We start from the raw sequence: 6,638 nt of genomic DNA on the forward strand, positions 1-6,638 counted from the left end.
TTTTCTTCTTCAGTAGTGCTTTGCTTATCCGAGGTCTCTTTCCTTTCCATATAAAGTTAGTGATCATTTTTTCCATATCCCTGACAAGACAGGTAACATTTTGACTTGCTGAAAATAATTTGTTCTTTCTTAGTCAAAAGATAATAACAATTCTGCTCCATGCATCGTGCTGCGTGTTTATTTGAAATTAGAAAATTTACCATCTTTACCTCTTAGCATAGATGACATCACACATGCAATTTGACTCATCTGCCCAAGGTTTAATGCATAGTCTTCAAGTTTTACAAAAGATATTAGTCAGGCCTTGAGCCATGTTTCCCCAAGGAAAAGATATTTAACACAAAGGAAAAGAAAATTCATTGAAAGACCAACATGCAGGAAACACTCAGGTCAGTAAAACTAACTTTATACAAGAGATATTACAAGGCAGACAATTGTTAGTTTTTTTTTTTTTTTTTTTAATTAAATGAAATTATTCTCCAGGGACGAGGATAGTCGGAGGGGTTTTCTAGCAAAACTGAATTTAATGTCTTACATGAATAAGGAAATCAAGATGAAAATCTACTGAATGTACTCTTTACAGAATTACCCAGAAGCTATTTTAAAATTAGTATGATATTAATTATTAAAATAAAATTATGCTTACAATAATTTGGAAATTCTGTGGCCAATTTGTCTAAGGATGATCCTATCTATACACTTCTTTCCTAATATACCAAAGAAACAAACCCACTGTTACTGAGTCAATTCCGACTCATAGCGACCCCCACTGGGTTTCCAAGGCAGTAAATCTTTACAGAAGTAGATTATCCAGTCTTGCTTCCATGGAGTGCCTGGTGGATTTGAACCACCAACCTTCTGATTAGCAGTCAGAAGCCTTAGGCACTGTGCTACCACAGCTCATGCATGTTATCATCTTCTCCTATAAGTTATTTTTATCATGCTAGAAAATGTAAATTACACACACACATAAAATTTCACCACAACTTTTTTGCTTTTTTTTTCATTACATTTTCCTTCATCAATTCTTTACAAAATCTCAGTTACAAGAACATTTTACCAATCAACATTAAAAAGTTAAGTGTACAGAATATCTTTTAGTTTTCTTGCTTAAGGCATTTTCTGTTCATAAGATGTTCATCAAGTATTCAGGATATATGTGTTGTTTAGTTATACAGTTCTTTCCCAAACTTGTGCTTGCAGTTAGTGTTTAAATTGAAAGTATGCTTTTGGAAAATATGTTTAGCATTTCCAGTATTACTTACCTTCATTTCACTTTTGAAACAGATTAAATGAAAAAAACAGTGGAATTGTGGAATTGAAACAGACTTAAAATTTGTCAGGAAACCAACTGTATTTCAATTCATTGATTTATGTATTAAGTTTTACCAACTTGGACACCGTTTTTACTTTCCCCTGGCAGCCGTTCTAGATTTCATAAAGTCGATTCTGATCTTAACACATTGTTCTTATTTCTGACAGTATTTTCAGTTTTAACATTTTGAGAGTACATTCTTTTCCCTGTGTTATTGAATCTAATCCTGGGAGAAATGGAGATACCATGCTCACCACCTGGATTTTGTTTCTTAATGACAGGCCCATAAAAACGTAGAGTTGGAGGAAGCCTTAGAATTTGTGGAGTTATGGAAGATCACTAACACTGACCCTCAGCCCATACCTCACTCTTCTTTGAGAAGAGAAGGGACTGTTTAAAATATATGTTCCAATATATCTTTACACAGAATATATACGCTTTCAAAGTACACAGGCAACACTTACAAATATTGGCCACATATAAAATGACAGAGAGGTCTCTAAAATTTAAATGGGTAAGTATCATACAATCTAATTCTGTAAATTTTATACCGTTGTTATTGTTGTTATGTGATGTCAAGTAAGACCAGACTCATAGTGACCCCTCTTTGGGTTTCCGAGGCGGTATCACTACGGAAGTAGATTGCCCCATCTTCCTTCTGAGGAGTGGCTGATGGGTTTGAACCGCCAGCCTTCTGGTTAGCAGAGAGATTTATTTTATCTTTTGGTATTATTTCACTGAATAAGCTGTCTTGTGAGGTTCCTATTTCTTGCCTTTGATGGATCACTGAAAATTGTTAAAAAAGGTATATCAAAGGAATGAAAGTGTAAGAGTGGTTTAACCAACAGTGCGACCTGAGGAAGGTCAGGGAGACCCATTTAAGGAAGATGTCAAGTTAATCTGATTTCAGTCAAAGAGGGTTTATACCACGTGTGATGTGAGAAAGATTGTTGTGATTGTTGTTAATTGTCATCAAGGCAGCATTGGACTCATGGTAACCATATGCATAATGGAATGAAACATTGCCAAATCTTGTGCCATCTTCATGATCGTTGGTGTGTTTGAATTAATTGTTGCAACTGTTGTGTCAATCCATCCTCACCCTTGCTGGTCCTTTGTGATTGTAGTAGTTAAGGTTATGTGTCAACTTGGCTGGGCCTGGTTTTGAGTATGGAAGCAGGATGTAGTATTCCTCATGATGAGACTAATAATCAACTCCATGGTGGAATCTGCTATGAGCAGCTGAGTAGCTGCTGTCTTGGGGATGTGGTCTACTTCCAGTACATAAGGAGAAGCTTAGAGAAAAGTCTCTGAGCTTTTTGGGATGCTTGAATCCTGCATTTAGAAGAGTCTTAATTCAACAACCTGACATGTTGCCTGTCAATCTTGGGAGTGTTTCTAGTGGCCTGTTGTGTTGCTCGATAATCTTGAAACTGTGCCACATACTCTATGGAGATGCATCCCTTGGAGCAATCGACCATGGGGCACTAGAGGGCCAACGTTTGCACAGAGAAAATGCAGGGCATCTCTGTAGAGATTTATTGTTGTTGCTATGTGTCATTGAGTCTGACCAGACTCATAGCGACCCCTCTTTGGGTTTCTGAGGCAGTATCACTATGGAAATAGATTGCCCCATCTTCCTTCCAAGGAGTGGCTGGTGGGTTTGAACCACCAGCCTTCCGGTTAGCAGTCAAGTGCCTTAGGCGCTACACTACCAGAGCTCCCTTGGAAACCCAAGGACGGGTTGCTATGAGTCAGATTCAACTCCACAACAGTGAAATATACTCGTAGGAAAGGAGCTCTGGTAATGCAGTCCCAAACACATTTGACTGCTAATTAGAAGGTTGGTGGTTCAAACCAACCAGCTGCTCTGCAACAGGAAGATAGGGCAAACTACTTCCCTAAAGATTTATCACCTTGGAAAACCAATGGAGGTTGCTGTGAGTTGGAATTGATCAATGGCCGTCAGTTTTTTTTTTTTTTTTTTAATATAGTTGTAGGAATATTTATACATGTAAGCTGAGGTAACAAAAATGATTTTGTTATTATAAACTATCACCGGGATTTTTTTTTTAATAATAAATTTCTGCTGAAACACTGCATAAAAGTTTTACAGTCAGTCATTTTTGTGTCACATCCTCTAACAGTGTCACCCAGTGCAGTTCACACCCCTCACACTCCCCTTGTGACTCTACTTACTTAACATCACATTTGAGTCTTCACACATGAAGTTGCCATGAGTTGGAACTGACTCAACAGCAAATGGTTTTTGGAGTCCCTGGGTGGTGCAAATTGTTAACACATTCAGCTGCTAATCAAAAAGTTAAAGGTTCAAGTCCACCCATAGGTGACTAAGAAGAAAGATTGAGTAATCTACTTTTGAAAATTCAGTCTTTGAAAACACTATGGAGTGCAGTTCTAGTCTGACACACATGGGCTCACTATGAGTCAGAGTCAACTTGATGGCAAGGATTTCTTTTAATATCACATTGCCTCCTAAGAAGTTTATATCTTAGAGCTTCCCTCTTTAAAGGTTAGAAAACTCTCTGTTTATTTCACATTTGTGGTTTTTTATGTCTTTTCCCCCCCCATTTCTGTCATTTATTTGTTTCTTTGGTTTGTTGTATTTTTTTTTTTTTTTCATCTTCTTTGGTGTCTGTGCTTGAACTGACCATACATTATATTAAAATACATACATTTCTTACATAGTTTATGTCCCCTATTCATGGAATACTTTCCGCTGACTTTCAATCTTGCAATTAAAATAAAAATATTATCATTCTGGTTCTAAGCTAAGTACATGTTAGCTAAATCAAAAAGTTATTTCAGCAAGAAATAGATTTAAAATATCTTGCTATTTCTTGGTATATCAAATATTATGATATATCTTTAGTTCTATCCTTGGGGCTTCTCAGGCTCAGCAGCCAGTAGTTGCCTGAGTTAAGAGACCCCTCAGCTCCAGTGGCCGGGAGCAAGAGGCAGAGCTGAAGCCCAAGGTTAGGGGGCCTAACCTCCTACTCTATCCAGGATCTCCAGTTTTGATCCTTTCTTGAGTGGTTGGCATTGGTAGCCAGGCACCATCTAGTTCTTCTGGTCTTGAGGGCCATCATGGCCTAGGGCTGATTGTTTCCAAATGCCCTTGTTTTTTTGCACTCTTCTTCACTTCCGATGATAGGAGACCATTAGTTGCATCTTAAATGACTGCTTGCAAGGTTTTAAGACCACAGTCACTACTCCTCAATGTAGAATGAAGAACAAGACTTTTATGTATTTTGTTGTGCCAATTGAGTCTGGTGTCCCCCAGTACTATGGTCCTGAGACTGCAGATCCATTGGTTCTCTCTCCCAGTGTCTGACTGTCTGTGAGGTATTACTCTATGTCTGTCTTCTGTTGTGTCTGTAAGGTTTACAGGTATTTTGTATCACTGGTATCTGTGCAAGATTAGCCTCCACTGAATCTGTCCTTGGTCTAGAGTATACTCCTGTTCACTGACCCCCATCTGATCTTCTCAGGTGTTTATGTGTTTATCTGTAGCCTGGTGCTTGGTGTTAATGGTAATGCAGTATTGTGGACACATTGGTTGGTATTAGCTTCTGTCATCTATATCTTATGTGCACAATTCGGTGTCTTCCCTTTTCCTAATGCTATCATGGTGGTCACAGAATCTTTCTATACTATCCCTTCCCTTACCCACATCAGCATGTGGGTCCCAACTAGCCTGAAATTAATCCCTCCCCTTTCCTAAGTAAACCTTTTTTGTCTTTTTACAGTAATGGCCTCATACAGTATTTGTCCTTCTGCAATTGACTTATTTCACTCAGCATAATGTTCTCCAGCCTCATCCATGTTGTGAGATAATTTGTGTATCCCTCATTGTTCTTTAATGTAGCATAGTATTCCATTGTGTGACTTTACCATAATTTGGTTATCCGTTCATCCATTGATGGGCATTTAGGTTGTTTCCATCTCTTTGCTATAGTGAATTGTGCTGTGATTAACATGTTGTTGTTGTTGTTTGCCATCGAGTCGGGCCCGACTCATAGGGACCCCTCCTTGGGTTTCCTAGGCGGTATCACTACGGAAGTAGATTGCCCAACCTTCCTTCCAAGGATTGGCTAGTGGGTTTGAACCTCTAGCCTTCTGGTTAGCAGTCAAGTGCCATAGGCACTATGCTACTAGAGCTCTCCGCGATGAACATAGGTGTGCATATATCTTTTCCTGCGCTGCTTCTCACCTCTTTAGGATATATTCCTAGTAATGGGATTTGTTGGGTCAAATGGTATTTCTATTTTCAGTTTTTTAAGGAAATGGCATACTGTTTGCCACAATGGTTGTACTATTTTACAATCCCACCAGCAGTGCACGAGAGTTCCAATCTCTCCACAACCTCACCAGCATTTGTCATTTTCTGTGCTGTTGAACTTTTACAACAGTGCTTCTAGTCATATAGTTTTGTCTGCATGTTCTACAATCATGTGCTCTTATTTTTGTTGCTGCCAGTGTTTTTATAGTCACTGATTTTGTCAAATTTTCTGGTGTTATAGCTACAATATTGTGGTAATTAGTATTTGTGAACCTGTATCAATTACTTTTTCGAGAAGGAAGTAGTAATTAAAGGAAAAGAAGGAGAAAAATCTGAGAAGGCTTCCACTCAGTTACCAATAATGTTGTAACTAATAATGTTGTAATTCAATATAGAAAGATTTTATAAAATATTTTGTTGTTCGTATTCATATAATCTAAGAAATATTACATTTAAGCAATTTACAACTGGATTTTTCACATATTAGTCTATGATTAGAATTAAATATTAGACTAAATATTACTAAGCGTTCTTTATGATCCGGTATGGGAGGAGGTCTTGAGGGGGATGGTGACACTGTGAGTTACCACATTGGATGATACCAACCCTAGTGATACCAGTGTATACAGTCCCATATAAATTTTCTTCCTCTCTTAAAATATCTCTTTATCTGTACCTTGTAGATATAGAAGAAATGATATAATTTCACCACTTCAGGAACTTCTAATTTGCTGCTTCTTTTAATCATATCACCTTTCTTCTGTTTATGAATTACTCAAAAGGTGTGTCCTCTTTCTAATACCTTGAATGTCTCTATCTCCACAAACTTGATTTATAAGATACATTATTGCCCCAGAAAATCATCTATACAATATTTTTCCTACAAATATAACATTCCTATTATTTTTTCACTACAAGATATCCTCAATGACCTTAATACATCTACTGCTTTGATTTTCTCAATAGCTTGTCCCTTCTAAATTCCACCACTGTTGTTGTTGTTGTTGTTAAGTGCCGTCG

This window comes from Orycteropus afer, unplaced genomic scaffold, assembly GCF_000298275.1.
Source record: "Orycteropus afer afer isolate SDZICR_OR568_19922 unplaced genomic scaffold, OryAfe1.0 scaffold00012, whole genome shotgun sequence".
NCBI lineage: Eukaryota > Metazoa > Chordata > Mammalia > Tubulidentata > Orycteropodidae > Orycteropus > Orycteropus afer.